The sequence below is a fragment of the Mytilus galloprovincialis genome, chromosome 11 (assembly GCF_965363235.1).
Source record: "Mytilus galloprovincialis chromosome 11, xbMytGall1.hap1.1, whole genome shotgun sequence".
In the NCBI taxonomy this organism is placed as follows: domain Eukaryota; kingdom Metazoa; phylum Mollusca; class Bivalvia; order Mytilida; family Mytilidae; genus Mytilus; species Mytilus galloprovincialis.
This window is the reverse complement of record NC_134848.1, coordinates 30085921-30101876: the sequence shown is the minus strand read 5'-3', so window position 1 is coordinate 30101876 and position 15956 is coordinate 30085921. Positions and strand designations below refer to the sequence as shown.

The 15956-nt window shown below is 32.3% G+C and overlaps 1 long non-coding RNA gene across 1 annotated transcript; it reads left to right on the top strand.

Annotated features, from left to right (window-relative positions):
* The first annotated feature begins 894 nt into the window (after window positions 1-894).
* Window positions 895-2757, top strand: LOC143051944 (uncharacterized). Its single transcript, XR_012970960.1, has 4 exons — window positions 895-977; window positions 1299-1409; window positions 2012-2086; window positions 2262-2757. It is a non-coding gene; the product is annotated as an uncharacterized LOC143051944 (long non-coding RNA).
* The last annotated feature ends 13199 nt before the right edge of the window (window positions 2758-15956 follow it).

Sequence of the window (15956 nt, the reverse complement as noted above, 5' to 3'; positions counted from 1 at the left end):
CATGTGCAAGAACTTTTATTTTAATATAGAAAATGACATGTTGTATCATATTTAGGGTTGTATTTTACAAAAAACAGTAAACTTTTGTTAAATTACTTTTTTTCTAATTTTGCCACATAAGGGGAGGCAACTCAAATGCAAGGGCAGATAATTCAGATTAAGGTACTTTAACAATGGAATGTTTTAGGAATTTACCTGTTTTATTATGTAGCAAGAAAACGGGTCTGGTGACCCCATTTTTTCTTTTTCTTTACTGAAAGCATACTATTAAAGTTATATTCTCATAGGTTATCTCAAAATTCTATGGCGTAGATTATGATTTATGGTCCAATTATTAAAAAATTCTATGAAATACAATTAAGACACCCCATCTACCTTAAGTTAAACTTGTTTTTCTCCATTCATGTTAGTTGATAGACAAATTTTATGAATCTGGGAAAAAAACAAACACAGAAATAGTTCTTTGTATAATAAGTTATAAATGTGTCTTTTTATCTTCTTATTTTGATATGGAGAAAGTAAACTTGATCGTTGGTTTTCCTGTTTGAATGGTTTTACACTAGTAATTTTTGGGGCCCTTATAGCTTGTTGTTCTGTGTGAGCCAAGGCTTCGTGTTGAAAGCCGTACATTGACCTATAATGGTTTACTTTTTTAAATTGTTATTTGGATGGAGAGTTGTCTCATTGGCACTCACACCACATCTTCCTATATCTATTTTCCAATTTGTGTACTGTCTTTCATGTCAATTGTATAGCATATGTATATATAATTATGTCTATCGAGTTTAGCAAGATCAACAAAATCAATATTGGACAGAAAAACTGTTCAGTATGATTATAAGCATCATATTATAATTCCTTACCTGCATTTTTTTGTTTATTTTTATTCTCCATAGAATTTCAAGGCAGTAGTGGCACCAAAGAACCTGCCAACGAGGATCAACCATCAATTTCGCCTGAAAAGAATTTAGAACAAGGTATATTACTACAAAGGAAATAATGTATTAATATGATGATTATGTTCTTAAAAGGTGCGTGTTAACTTCATTTGATTGTTTATCTAATATAAATTCAATCACCAATAAAGTTCATTTAGCATATTAAAAACACAGGATTATAAATACTTAAGATTCTTCAGGCAAGAAAGGTACAGCCTACAGGTTAATATCCTAATCATATTTTGCCCTTTTTTGTTGACACTTTAGTTTAACATTCCTTTCAGAAAATGTTATGTAATCTGCATAAATTTTATTTCAGTAATCTACATAAATTTTATTTCTTCTTAACATTTATCATAGATCCAGATCAAATTCCAGACATAGAAAATGAACTTGAGACCAGAGAGGAAAGAGAGAGAAAACTGCTTGAGAACAACAACATTAAACATTTGTACAAATCACATATTAAAGGTAATTAAATAATTCAAATCAAGTAGAGATTCAAATTGATGTGACCATTAAGTAACCTAGAACAAAATTGTATTTTACCACAAGAGAACAGATTCATACAGACACCCACACCAGGAACATGCCTACCTAATAATAGTGTAGGCATAGCATAAAAAAGACTTCTAAAATTCTTCTGCGCTTTTTTTTTTATTGATAGACATGATGGATTTATTCCTGCATCATTAACATACATACATTGTTCCTACATGATGCCTTTAATAAAACATTTTTTTTATATTCTTGTACAAATATATAAACAATAAGCAGCTGTTAATGACATATAATTTTATATATGTTCAAACTTCCTGGATTCGTATTACTTCATAACTCAACATCATATAGCATGTATAGTTTCTGTAAAGGCTACTCCATTAAAATGGTAGGAGGGTAGAAGTTTAATTATTCCATGGTTTTTTTGTTTACCATTATGCATAATCATCTTCCACCTACATGCATTTAATGAAATAGCCTTAATAATATCATAAATTTAATAACTATTTTAAAGGAATCTATTTAGTTATATCTATTGACAGGTTTCCAAATTAATATATGTTTAATTTCAGTTTTAAAGTGGACTATACAGCCTAGCAACATCAGTGTCCATGAAAGTGTTACCACCCAACGAAATATATTACCAGGTATATATAGTCATTTTACTTAAACTTCAGACTATCATTCTTTAGTGTCTTATTATTGTATATATATATAAATAAACCGAAATTACATGTATGCAAATACTTTTCTACTTTGTTTTGTTGGATTGCTGTCTCATCTGCCTTTTCCATACATGAAACCATTATTTTTAATTTTCAGTTAACCGAAAACCATCAACGTGCAAAAGAAAATTGTTCGAATCTGAAATTTCGAACACTGAGACTGGTAAGTAAAGGTTTCCTTATATAAACTTTCTCAGCTAAAATAAAGAAAATTGGCAATATTTTGTGACAAAACAGTAACTATAAATACAAAAATTAATCACTGATTAATATAATGCATGTTGTTAATTAATATTGTTACAAGCTTAAGTTGTGTGCTAAATTAAAGATTATTATTAGAATGATAGGTATGCAGCATCTAATATTTTAGGAATAAAACATACATTTTCATGTAGCTATTTTTGTAATTTGACTAAATTAAAAAATAAAAAAAAATAAAGAATACTTGTGAAAAGGGATGTACGTTAAAATTCAGTATAATTTTACTGTGATAGTATTTACCTTTTTATGCTTCAGCACCACGTAGAAAGAAGACAACATTCGATCTGGTTGTCCAACTACTCGGCCCATCATCAGATGTGGATGACTGCATTAAGTACAGGGTACAGGGAATTGAAGCTAAAACATCCTGGTCATAAATCCTTCGTATCAGCTTTTGATCAATCTTTCTCTAAGCTACAGATTGAGGTCAGCAAAGGGTATTTTGCCCTGAAAGATAAAACAGCAAAAGATGAGGGAAAGGAGAACAGGGAGAATCTGTTAGCCGACAAAGAGATTGCTCAAAAGCTGCTTGATCACTGGGGAGTGTACTACTTTTAATGTCCAGTGCACTACATAATAATTCTTAAAATGTTTAAATGTTGCATATAAAATAATATTACTAAATGCCATACCTACTTAAGTTTTAAAATAAAGAGATGTGGTATGATTGCCAATTGCTACAATGCAATGACTAAAAGGACATACATGTAGATGTAAGCAGCTATTGGTCACCATGGAGCACAAGAAATTCAAGAAAAGGCAATTTTCTAAATTCTACTTTATCATACTGCCTGTTTTATAGCATTTGACTTTTGTTATTTCTTAAAAACATCCAATGTAGGCACAATATATGTATCATAGCATGATTCAATTGGAATTTATATTTTAATAGATAGTGAGTGCCAATGAGACAACTCTCTCATCCAAGTCACAAATTGTAAAAGTATTTAAAGGTCAGTGATGTCTTCAACACAGAGCCTTTGCTCACACAAAACTGCAATCTATGAAGGGTCCAAAACATGATTTCAATGGTAAAACCAACGGTCTTAAAATAACAAGAGAAACTTAAAAACCACATCAACAAACGACTACTACTTAACATCAGGTTCCTGATTGAGAACAGGTGCAAATACATGGGTTTAAGTTCAGATAAATTCCATATTTCTTTAGCATCTTGGCAGTTGTTTAACCGCAAGTGGCAAATATCACATGCATATTAGGACTAGAACATATTAATGTTATATGCTTTAATTTATACTCAATAACCACTACATTAATGCACATTTAATAGTGAATTGACCAATCATACAATTATATAGAGTACTTTAATATGTAAAATGGTGCACTGGATATGTTTTGTATGTGCACCCTTAGTGGCTTGGATCATAAGGCTATTTTCATAAAGGCAACTTATATAAAAGGGGAAGGGGGCAGGTTGTTAAGAGCATACCCTGGTAACACTTTGAGAAACGGGGAATAATAACAAACTACTAAAATATGTGTGTTGAATCCTCAGAATAATTTCTACTGCAGATGTATCATGATAAGGGCTGGAAAGAGGCAAGGAATAAGGAAATGTGATATAATTGCAAATGACACAATTATTCTTGGTAGATTGACTGGAATGTAATTTCCCATTAATATTAGTATGATAAGAATAAGGTAATGTGATAGGATTGCAAATGACACAATTATTGTTCACAATACATGTATAGTCATAAAATCAGAATAGAATATAATTGTAGATTATTGTTTGGGAGGGCCTTTAACAATGTGCAAAACCTATACCAGGAAGCAAGATTCAAATCAAATCAGTAAATCTATTGCCCGATAAGTGCTATTTAAAGCAAAATATAAAAAAAATTAGGCCGACAGCATCCCATGTAAACAACAAAGAGACAAAACAAATGGTAGTTTTAATGGCTGCTCTTCTATGTGAACATTAATCACAAACTGACCTTCGATAGGAGCATTTACTTAAACCATGTTGCAACTATATTCATTTTCAAAGCCTGCCCCTGTATTTTTAAATAGATCTTGTGGTTAATATGAAAGGATTTATGATGAAGGGGAACTCTTCAATAGACAGACATGGCTGATACTGTATTCATCTGTAGTATAAACTGTTTGAAATTAATATATTTTGTAATTAAGTCCAGGAGACTGCATACCTGTAAATCTGAAGAACAACCTATCAAGAATATAATATTGAGACTTATAAGTGTAAGGAATAGAAGTCATTAACATGTTTGATTTCAATATAGTTTCATACAATTGAAAGTTTGATTCAAATACAATTTTCAAATACATGTATTTTAGGTGTATAATGAGAATGTTAAATTCAAGTTTGGTTTAATAATAAGCATGGTTGGAATCTTTTTCCTAAATTCCTTTTTAAAACAGTGAATACAGCATCAGCCTCATTACCTGTACTTAAGTTACTGCCATGAGTACAACCAGAGATTCGTATACCAAGCTTCCAATAACATCAGGATGATACCGCTGTCAGGATATGACAACAATTTACCTAATACATGTATGACTAATATACTTGATATGACAATGATTTACTCAATAATCCCAGGGGTGCAGAAATTCTCAGTTCAACCCATAGGACACATATATTCATGCAACAGGACAAGTATTTTTAAACAAGTTATAAGACAACATCTGAATTTAAGAGTCCTTCCTTTAACTATCAGATATGACTAGTATCCTATCGGTCAGTGTGGGATTCCGCGCTATACCATATATAGGAGAAGCTAGGTCATAGATAGGGTTCTGAAAGAAATTTGGGTCAGTGTGGGTTTTCTACGCTATACCCTTATTCAAATTCTTTGCTCAGAAGGAAATTTTGGAAGAGACACAAAGATCATGAAACACCTCATCAACCATGTATCTAGAATTTAGACAGAGACCCTTGTACATACTTGCTAGATGGATGCTGCATTAGACTTTCAGTACCAGACACCCCTGGGATACGACAACATAGTTTACCGAATATGACTTTTCTCTTGATTTGACAACAATTAATGGATATGACTTGACTCAATAATGTCAGAAAAGTGTTTTAACTTTTCATCTACGATTTCATAAATAATCTACTAAAATTTGATGTTTATAATCATTAAATAAAGTTTAAAGATGTTAATGTTTTGTACACAGTTCTTGTGTGCATTAAAAATTTCTCCTTTTGAATAGTTAAGTTTAAAATATTATCATATAAACAAATAACGATCGAAAAAATAATAAAATAAATCAAAGGACCAAGTATTACAAAAAAGGCCAACAATAAAATCAGAATGACTGGCAATATAGCAAAAATTTATGAATGATTTTTTTAAATTGCAAATTATTTAGTTTATTTGTTTCAAAGAAGCCTGAAGGTGCAATAAAAACAGTCGTTTCAAAAAAGAAGTAATAAAAACAGTGGTTTCAGAGAAGATGTGAGTGGCATTTAAGGGTTTACTTGCTGTGTAAAAATTCTCAATGCTACATTTCATGCTATATTTTGTCTTGCAATATTTCATCAGTCCAAGTCAAGCACTTTCAGGAACTTCGGATATTGAATCAAACTGATTTTTTTCTCTCCTCATATATAAAGTTTTATAAATACAATGTAGAGTAAATGATAAATATGAGAGTAAGTCATTTCTTTCTTATAAATTTAAATATAGGTCAATGTTTAAAAAATATCAATTATGTCTGCATGTAACCATATTCTTCAAATGATAGCAAGCAGATTAACTGCATTTAATTTGTTTAAAAAAACGTAAAAATAACAAGTACATTTTGTAATTGAAATCAGTATTGTTTCTTCAGACTAAAATAATAAAGGTCGGCTTCAAACATGGGAAAGTTATGTAATCATTTTGTTATAAAAATTACAATTAATACATATAGATAGAAAATTTAACTAATTTTTACACAGCCATTTTGATAAAAGTTAAAAGTATAAAATAAATTCTCTTGGACTGAATTTTGCAATGTGGTGGTGGGTGGGGAATGCAGCCAAGATATTTAAAAGCTTGCCAGTCACAAGACTGGAAGGAAGGTAGCTTCAATAGATATGGAAGTAACCTTCTGAATGCAGAGTGAACCACCATAAGAAGTTGAGTGTTATTTTTCAGATTATATAATAAATTTGTAAATAAAAAGAAGATTCTGTCTATCATCTTCATTATAGTTTACTTTAATATATAAATTTGCTTTAAAAATAAACTGAAATATATATTTATTTTATGATTCGATCTGTGATTCTTGAATATAATTTGAAACATGCTACTTTTAATGTAAAATTATATAGTGTATATGAATAACTAGATTTACATAACCTGACAATTCAAAGATTATTAGTGATAGGCAGACATCAATGAATATGTTAGTCATGTAGTGGTAAGTTATACTGTTAAAGAAATATCACATGACTAACTTATTAAAATAAAGTTAAGCACACAGAGACAAGAAATGTAAAGCCCTCATTGTTACAATATGTGGCAATAGGTCTTAAAAGAATAATATTCGATGTGTTTACTTCCATTAGGACACACTTGTGATGAATGGAATGATAGTGTTGTAAGCATATGCATAGTTAACCTTTTAAATGTGCATAATGTACAATTTGATTTATTCTCTATTAAATATTAATGTAACAAAACCTCTTATAAAAAATGAATATGATTTGTGTTTTTGAAAGGGTTGATCAGTTTTCTAGTTTGGAAGTATGTATATATTAGACATATGAAAAATATTATGGGTTTTTTGGTATATTCACCAAGTTGTATTCAGTTGTAAAAGTAATCTTTGGAAAAAATGGAATGTATATTCTGAAGAGTAAGAAATGACTGCAACCACCTAAAGTTTTTGAATAACCTTTTGTAAAAAATAAAAACAGACTTACCAGAATTTCTAGACAAAATACACTACAAATTACAGGACTATAACTAAACGTATGAGTCTGAGTTAAGATGTCATTCTTATAAAAAAAAATCCATTCGAACTAGAGGGTGCCATGCAAGAACAAATTTGTAAAGACATAGAACATACTTTACTTAACGATGAAAACAACAGACTTAAAAGCAGTTATAAAGAAACAGACTGTCCTACTAGATGTTTTTAGAGGAACCAATCGCCTGTACACTTATATCAGGATACAGATGTATACATTGTTCATGTACGACATTTACATCACTGGTAAGTATTAAGATCAATTGAATAAATAAATTATGACTGGGTTGCACAAACATCAGTTTGAATTCAATAATATATGATATTCAGAATTACTTAAATTTATATGATTTATTGACAATTCAATGTATACTTAACTATTTAAGCATTATTTACCAACATGAACTGAGTGGATGTACATTTACTTTAGATTTAAGAAGGAAGCATACATTGTTATTGACAGAGATATTCTGTTGATTCCTAACAAAGATAATTCTTTCTGTTTTAAGTCACAGTACAGACAGCAGTGTGGAAAGAAGCATGAATAAATAACAGCAATTTATCAAACTAGAAAAACTCTAAAGAAGGACCTAGATGAATGACATATGTATCTGTGTATTATATCATTTCCCGGTTATAAGAAGCTTTGCTCCAACAGAACATGTGAAGCTGACCTACTATGTGATGGCAGAGATGATTGCATTATAAATATGGGATCTATTTTAGTTCACTATGATGTTTCGAGAGACCTCATGTTCCTGTATCTGTACTCAAGGTATGATATTCATTGGATAGCATGAGTGCTGAAATGATCAGTTATGGATTTTTTAAAGTTCATAAGTGTATGAATCATTTAAGAACGGCAAGTAATAATAACAAAGAATACAACGGTTGACGAAAAGGCATGGCCCTGAGTCAATGATTAAAGTCTACAGATTGCTTAAAAGCAATTGTATCCCAAAAAACTTTGGTGTATTGGATTCCCCTGCATGTAGTTAATATCAATTTGTGCTCTTCAACTTCGTAGATGAGCTGGTCACAGTTTTATATTGAAGCATGTCTTGTTCGTTAAAAAGAGCAATATTTCGTATAAGATGAAGTAAACAGTATGCCTTGTATGTATGAAGAATATTGGCTTTGATATTTTAAGAAATTAAAAACTAAGTTTTACATGTTGTTTATTTCTCTAACACCAATTTAACAGTGGATTTTTGGAAAAACAGTTTTTGATGATAAAAAACAAATAATTCAAACTAAAGTCCTTTACCTTTTCAAGTGCTCTTATAATCATCCACATCACAGGATACATCCATAAACATAAACAAATGGAAGAGACCAATCCACAAATTATGTTAACTAACTGATGATTGAAATTACATCCCTCTATTGAAACTATGAACTTCTGATTTGGCTTCAATAAACAATTTCTAAGACCAAAACAATGCAACAGTAGTATGCTGCTGGTCGAATTTCATCAATCGATTGAGCTAACAAAAAAAAACCATCCGTGTTACACACTGAAACGCCTCAAATATAAGAGAACTACGACACAACAGAACCACAACACTTAAATTTAACACATACAGAAAAAGACATCAACTTTCTTGTTTTACCTGTACCTTGTCTTTTATTTAAAACATCTAATGCGCACGGTATGTGACACTGTCTCATAATCTTGTCAGCCATAGTAAACAATGCGTCTGATGTTCATGTGGTTAGAAGCGCCGACTCAGAAACACTTACAGAGATTACCTAGATGAAGATGAACCTTCCTATAATTGTATGGATTGGGGAAATAATCAACCTTGGAAGGTTTTAATTTTTTTGCATAAAGACAGATTTGAGATTATGTTTACTAGAACACACCCGCGAAATCGCGGGCATTCAGATCGTAGTTTAAAGTATGTAAAGTGTTGTTTGAAGAATTTTGTAAAATATTGAATGACTGGAGAATTTCAGCAAACGTATCATGAGTCATAGGTTATTGGGGATAGGAAAATGTTTTTTTTTATCCCTCCTATATTTCCTAAATTCCTAATTTTTGGTTTTCTATCAATTTTAATATGAACATACCTTTAGTATGTTGTGAACATTTAAGTAAGGAGCCTGTAATTCAGTGGTTGTCTTTTGTTGATGTGTTACATATTTGTTTTTCGCTCATTTTTTGTACACAAATAAGGCCGCTAGTTTTCTCGTTTGAATTGTTTTACATCGTCATTTCGGGGCCTTTTAAAGCTGAGTATGCGGTATGGGCTTTGCTCGTTGTTGAAGGCCGTATGGTGACCTATAGTTGTTGATTTCTGTGTCATTTTGGTCTCTTGTGGAGAGTTGTCTCGACATGGCGATCATACCACATCTTCTTTTTTTTTTGTAATCAATGAATTTTGTAAAAGATTTAATGACAGAGAATTTCAGAAAAGGTATCAAAAGTTAACATGAATAATTTTAGCGCTTATCTGTATATTATGAACATTCATTACTATATATAAATAAAGTGTATTTACTTTGAATTCTAAGTTTACTAATCGATTCATGGTGGTCATTGATATAGTATACAGACCCTCTATTTAATAAACTCTGTGACCGCCGTGGATAGGTATGGGCTTTGCTCGTTGTTGAAGGCCGTATGATGACCTATAGTTGTTAATTTCTGTGTCATTTTGGTCTCTTGTGGAGAGTTGTCTCAACATGGCAATCATACCACATCTTCTTTTTTTTTTTGTAATCAATGAATTTTGTAAAAGATTTAATGACGGAGAATTTCAGAAAAGGTATCAAAAGTTCACATGAATAATTTTAGCGCTTATCTGTATATTATGAACATTCATTACTATATAAATAAAGTGTATTTACTTTCAATTCTAAGTTTACTAATGGTCATTGATATAGTATACAGACCCTCTATTTGATAAACTCTGTGACCGCCGTGGATAGTAAACTTGAAAATGATAGCAGATAGAATTAAAATACATTTTATAAAGTTAAATTTGTAGTATATGTATGTTCAAAGTATACAGAAAAACGCAAACCGGAAGTCTAATCTGACTTAAAATTTAGTCCAATGACGGGACAATATCCGGATGCCTTTTTTCTCGTTTTTCTCCCAAAATAACTCAATCTGAATAATCATATGAATGGATGACAAATGCGACTATGCACTGTACCTATAGGACACAGAGGCGTGTTGATTAATTTATTGTGGAAAGAAGAGAAGCGACACCCAAAATGAGGTCTTTTCGTTTAATAGTATAGATACAATCAAGAAAAGAAGTCTTCCAAAAACTCAAGGTTAAAAAAACACGATGCCGTTGGAATTTATATAGAAAACAATCAGCAGTGCTAACATGCCTGTACCAAGTCAGGAATATGACAGTTCTTGTCCATTCGTTTTTGATGCGTTTTGTTATTTGTTTTTGCCATGTGAGATGGACTTTCCGAATTGATTTTGCTCTAAGTTCATTACTTTTGTGATTTTACTTTTGACTAGTTGGATATGGAATGTTTTACGAACGTAAAATGATTAAAGAAACCCCGGCAGTAGTTGAAAGTAATGAAGACACGAACTCCGAAATTAAAAGAGAATTATATGAATTGTTTACACAGATGACCCTGATAGTGATTACTACCGATTTAAAGTTATGGATTTTCCTCAAGTTCTTGGTGTCGACACAATAAATTCATGGGGCTCCATATTGCCAACTGAGACAAGTGTTATCAGTGGATTGCATTATGATAATAAAACATCATCACCCCTATCTTGTAAACTTGTATCGAAAAAGGCAATTGTTCCAACAGAATCGATAGTTTATTTATGTTCCGAAATTGACGCATCTAGAAATAGTCATGGCTCTCAGTTTTAAGTGTATTTTTCTCAAAATTAGTATCTCAGCTAATAATGTAAACAAAAAACACTACATCCACAGACCATGAAAGATTCAGAGATGTGACAGACGCTGAATTAGAATAATTAATATAGGAACAAGAAAGCAAAAATACATCTCACCACCTTTCAATCATATTTGAAAACTAAAAATAATAATATCAAAAAAATTTGATGAAATCCCTCCGCATGAATTGGACCGCTTTTTATGTTACTTTTTTTATGAGTGCCACAAAAGAAAGACAAACCAATAGCACAATGGAGTACGAACCAACATCGTTGAAATCCACCCAACAAAGTATCAGTCGGTATCTTAAAGACAGCAACTACCAGTGCAAAATCATGACGGATGATGAATTTAAAAAAAAAAAACACAATTTTTGAGTGCAAAATTAAAAAAAAAAAAAAGTCTCTGGGATTTTGAATTAAACAAAATGCTGCTGACCCATTAACAGATGATGACGTAAATAAGTTCTTCTCTCAAATTGTTATAGGTGCAACAACTCCGCGCTCTCTAATGAATACTATATATATATAAAACTACCACTTTGGTATACGGGGGGTAACAGAACATTACAATTTATGTTGGAGGGGATATAACATTGATTGTGGACACACATATCCTCAGCAACAAATTAAAACAAGACAACTTTCCAATTTACGAAAAACAGGACCCATTGCAACGTAGAATAAAAATGACAACTCTTGATGTCCAGTATTTGCATTCAAACTTTAATTTTTTTTTATCAGAAACAATGAAAAAGATGATTCCCAATTTTACAAACAATCAACAACATTTCAAGGTAATATTGATTGATTGATTGTTGGTTGCTTAACGTCCAGTGGCAAATATTTCATGCATATACAGGACGAGAACAAGTTCACAATAAATACAATGGGTAGGTAGATACAAGAGGCCATCTGGGATGATGGTCAAGGAAATTTGGACTGCCACTAGAAAATGAGGGTATGTGGATAGGGACAGAAATTGCCTTGCAACAGGCCAACTACGGACCCCTCAAAGAGTTGTTGCAAGGGTTTTTAACGTGCAAAGAGCGTGGCACTCTCTGTACACGAGGCATCGGATTTAACGTCCCCCTTCTGACCGGACGTGACTGCGAACTTGATACATCCCGCACGGCCAAACGGACGCCCCACTTCGGCAAGCGTTCCACTGCCAGTCGGGAGAAGACCAAATGACCATATTTCTATACCCCAGTCACCCTTGGGGGTTCAAGGTAAAAAGTATGGCTAAAAATTACTTTGGTATAAAGGTCAAAGGCTCGGTACAAAATCAATCTCAAAAATGATAAAAAGTATGGCAACTGAAACACTGCCTAATAACAGCAAGAGGCTCACAGGTCACAGTGCAAGGAAAGGGTCGAAAAAAAAAAAAACCAAAAGATGCAAGAGTTCAGGACATCAAAATTTGAACAGTCTCTCCTCATATTCAAAAAGTAGCTTAGAGCAGCAGAAAAGACTTCTTTCGTGATATCAAATTCATCCGCATTTGTGTCCCCACACATCTCGTCCCACTGCCTCTACTTGAACCTCCGCGATCTTCCTCCGCATTGTCGTAGATGAAATCGTTCGTATATATTCTCGTTTGGTTATAGTCTTTTGCAATATCGGAAGTACATGAGTTGACGTCAGACTTCGGTTTTTCTCCGGAAATTGCCGATCGATAAAATCGCCTTAGGTGTGATTACTAATACAAAACTCACTTGTGTGGAAATCTTTTTAATACGCGGAATTTTGAAAACGTTTTTTTTTTTTTGCAATCGATTACTAAATTTATTTGAAAGAGATAAAACCATAAAAAAAATATTTCGACATTTAGACTGATATGGCACTTTAATTACATCTTTGTTATATTGGCGTAATTATTGATTTTTGAGTAAAAGCCTGCCGAAGTGGGCGTCCGTTTGGCTGGTCATTAGTCTTCTCCCGACCGGCAGTAAAACGCTTGCCGAAGTGGGGGATGTATCAAGTTCGCAGTCACGTCCGGTCAGAAGGGGGGCGTTAAATCCGATGCCTCGTGTAAAGAGAGTGTCACGCTCTTTGCATGTTAAGAACCCTTGCAACAACTCTTTGAGGGGTCCGTAGGTGGCCTGTTGCAAGGTAAAATTTCTGTCCCTATCCAATATACCCTTATTTTCCAGTGGCAGTCCAAATTTCCCCGACCATCGTCCCAGATGGCCTCTATTGTATGAACCTACCTATTGTATTTATTGTGAAGTTATTGCAAAATTACAATTAGGAAAATCTAAAATTGAGATTGGAAGAATTGCATAACTGCGATGAAGCATGCTAGATAAAAGGAGAAGTTAGAAATCGACATTAATCTTTTAGCGATTCAACTGGACGCCATGGAGGCACAAGCGGAACTGCAAGTAATTGATGAAGAGTTCCATTCAGAAACAACAGGATCTACAAGTAGGTCAAGTTTTAAATTAGCATCAGAAAAACCACATCGAACGAAACAATACATTATTCAATTATCATCACTATCTTCAAGTGCACAAAACATTGAAACTGTGAACGAAAAAGGAAACAACACTTCTGAATTGATCACTAAAGACGAACACAATGTCTTAAAGAACAATCGACCACAAGAGCCTTAGGTGGCACAAGATACACCAAAGAGTAGTGAACAGAGGGTGATCTCTCAAGAGTTAGGTGCAAAATATAGATTGTTTAAGACTTTCTCTGCGAGACGTAACAAAGGGGTATGATTTCCAAGTAGACTTTTAGGCATAAGAAAATAAAACGACATGTCATGTATTCACCTGGTACTGACACCTAAATGATTATTTTTTTATAAACAAGACTATTCAACATTAACGTTTAAACTTTCAATACTATTTAACAAAAATCAGTTGGTATGACTTGTCTTAGATACAAATATCATTTTGTTAATACAATAACAAATGTATGCAGGTCGAGAGTTCTACCAACTGAAATGAGGACCAATTTCCTATTAATAAAAATTATAATAAAAATTTTCAAAATTAAATCTCTAGCCCTTCAACTTATTTGGTGAGGCGAATTTTAATCTGATATCTACTTCAGTATTTGTACATTAAATATGAAAAATAACAATGTCTACCGCACTTTTCAAAATGATTTATAAATTAATTGTCAATGATATATACATTTGTCTGAATAGTCTCTTAAATACTATAAATTTATAAAACTATTCCCGCAAATACATTGAAATGTTCAAAATACAAAAAGATCTGACATCTTATTAATAAACTGTACCTTCAATGCATGATAAAACCAAAATAAATAAAATGCAAAGAAGCGAGTTTCATTATCTGGACTAAAACGAGGCAAGACATGAGAAGGGATAATTGGGTACTCAACATTTCGTTGTTGACTACCAATGAAACAAACTGGACATAACGACTACAATGAAAACAGTACAGGCGTCATCCATGAGTCGGTTGCAGGTGACGGCATTTCTCCTGACAGAAGAGGTGAACTCATTAGTGGTAACGAAAAAAGTAAAATCACAAAAAAACTGAACTGAGGGATATCAATTCGGAAAGTCCATAATTACATGGCAAAATCAAATAACAAAACGCATCAAAAACGAATGGACAAGATCTGTCATTTTCCTGATTTGGTACAGGCATTTTCAAATGTAGAAAAATTGTGGATTACACCTGGTTCTATAGCGCTAACCCTCTCCCTCATGCAAAGCTCTGAATCCTTTCACGGATTTGGCTCTACTTTTTTTAGGAACTTTTGGATTAAAGATCTTCATCTTTTATAACAACTTTGGATATCAAGTATTTTGACCACGAGCATCACTGAATAGACATGAATTGTTGAAATGCCCATCTGGTGCGAGAACATTGGTACCGTTAATTTTATTAATGACAGACAGTCTCATCAAAATTCCGTTATATTTACATTGATGCGTTTAATAAATAAATATTCACAATAAATAAAATAGTCAAAATATGGGTACATCAGTCATCATCGTATAACAATTTTAAAAGTAACATTTTAACAGAACACAAAAACATTTACTATCTACGAACACATTGATTGATTTGAGTGTCTGACGTCAGAAAATTTTATACGTCACATAAATTTGTCATTCAATGTGAATACAAACAATTTTTAAATTTACATAGGCAATGTTAGCATACAGGGTTAAAAAATCAAAAGTATGTAAGAATAAATTTCAGAAATAGACCGAGATTTCAACTTGTCCAAAAGTTCAATATACTTGATAAATATATATATATATGAGTTGCCTTTTTCAACTGATTTTATAGTTCGTTCTTATGTTGTACTGTTATACCACTGTCCCAGGTTAGGGGGAGGGTTGGGATCCGGCTAACATGTTTAACCCCGCCACATTATTTATGTATGTGCCTGTCCCAAGTCAGGAACCTGTAACTCAGTGGTTGTCGTTTGTTTATTTGTTATATATTTGTTTTTCGTTCATTTTTTTTTACATAAATAAGGTTGTTAGTTTTCTCGTTTGAATTGTTTTACATTGTCTTATCGGGACCTTTTATAGCCGACTATGCGGTATGGGTTTATCATTATTTATTCATATATTCATCAATGGCGGAGGCTGCGTCTATCGATGAAAATGTATGAAATCAAATTACATACATGCCTGTTAACTAAAAACGGCTATTAATATGATGTCATTTATTTATCAAAATACAAATATTGTAT